At 40.9% G+C, this 1,871-nt stretch overlaps 1 pseudogene across 1 annotated transcript; it reads left to right on the top strand.

Moving 5' to 3' along the window:
- The first annotated feature begins 784 nt into the window (after positions 1-784).
- On the top strand, positions 785-1,178 carry LOC311604716 (small ribosomal subunit protein eS17-like; annotated as a pseudogene). Its single transcript has one exon. The product of its transcript is annotated as a small ribosomal subunit protein eS17-like (transcript).
- Positions 1,179-1,871: the final 693 nt, after the last annotated feature.

Raw genomic sequence — 1,871 nt, 5'->3', positions numbered from 1 at the left:
GCCAGCCCTGCCCTGATGACATGGGAGCAGGAGAGTGGGCCCTGCCCTGAGGACAAGGAGTGGGCCCTGATCCAGGGCTTTGAGTGAACCTCACCCCAACATCTACCCCTTGTATGACCCACTGAGACACATGAAGGGGCCAGACCTGCAGATTCAAAGATTAAGAATCTCCTTGACACACAGCAACAACTGGATATCCGACAGCAGTTCCAGTGAGGATCCAGTAACAATAGTGTGGGCTTCCAAACAGAACCATGACTCATAGCAATGAACATTTCTCCACAGTTGAGTGGAGAGTGGGGACTGATCTTCACACAAACTCTGGTGCCCCATATTTGACCACGTCCCCTGGATCGGGAGGCCCAGTGGCACTCAGAGGAAGGATAGCAGGCTACCAAGAAGAGACTTGATACCCTATGAGCATATACAGGGGGAGGAGGTCCCCCTCAGCCACAGTCATAGAGGAGGGGAGTAAGGGGAAAATGGGAAGGAAGGAAGAATGGGAGGATACAAGGGACGGAATAACAATTTAGATGTAATATGAATAAATTAATAATATATAAACATATATATAAGAAAGTAAACATATGTGGACAAAAGGCTATACTGTGTGATACACTATAGCTTCTGTGAAAAGATTTTTTTGTTTGTTTTATTTTACTGGAGGAAGGATAGGAATTTTGGTACATGACGTGCAAATCATAGCCATTAAATAAAAGTTTAAAAAAATTAAAAAAAAATAAAAGAATACATATCTAGCTCTTTTTTACTGAGACCCACCAACATGGGCCAGATTCACACCAAAACTATGAAGAAGGCAGCCCAGGTCATCATCAAAAAGTACTACACATGTCTAGGTAATGACATTTACACCAACAAGCGCATGCGCGAGGAGATCGCTATTACCACAAGCAAGAAACTATGCACCAAGATAGCAGCTCTGACACACATTTGATGAAGCGGATTCAGAGAGGTCCTGTGAGAGGTACGTCTATCAAGTTGCAGGAAGAAGAGAGAGAGAAGAGACAATTACATTCCTGAGGTCTCAGCCCTAGGCCAGGAGATCAATGAGGTAGATCCTGACACCAAGAAAAATGCTGAAGCTTCTGGACTTCTGCAGTCTCTCCAACCTGCCTACGGTTGGGATGAATTTCAAGACACCACATGGAGCCGTTTAAATCTCTTCTGTCATATTTTCAATAAACCTGAAAACAAAAAAAAATATGTCTAGCCTCCTTATCTTTGATAACTTTGTTAAGCTTTAGCTATTTTTGGTAATCTGAGTCATACAAGAAACTATGAGGGAGACATAACAACAGACACCGAAGAAATACAAAGAATCGTAAGAACCTACTTCAAAGACATTTATGCCACAAAATTTGAAAATTTAAGGGAAATGGACAAATTTCTCAACCGATTCCATTTACCAAAATTGAACCAAGATGAGATAAACAAATTAAATAGCCCCATTTTGCCTAAAGAAATAGAAGCAACCATTGATAGTCTTCCAACCAAAAAAAGCCCAGGGTCAGATGGTTTCAGTGCAGAATTTTACCAGTCCTTCAAAGAGGAGCTAATACCGATACTATTCAAGCTATTCCGAAAGATAGAAATGGACGGAATATTACCAAATTCCTTCTATGAGGCCACAGTCACATTGATACCTAAACCCCACAAAGACCCAACAAAAAAAGAGAATTTCAGACCAATTTCTCTTATGAACATTAATGCAAAAATACTCAACAAAAAGCGAATACAACAGCATATCAAAGACATCATTCACCATGACCAGGTAGGCTTCATTCCTGGAATGCAGGGATGGTTTAACATATGGAAATCCATTAATGTAATCCACCATATAAATAAACTGA

The sequence above is a fragment of the Acomys minous genome (genome assembly GCF_964271855.1).
Source record: "Acomys minous genome assembly, chromosome: 9".
NCBI classification, from domain to species: Eukaryota; Metazoa; Chordata; class Mammalia; order Rodentia; family Muridae; genus Acomys; species Acomys minous.
The sequence above is the reverse complement of the archived record's forward strand: the minus strand, read 5'-3'. Positions and strand labels throughout refer to the sequence as shown.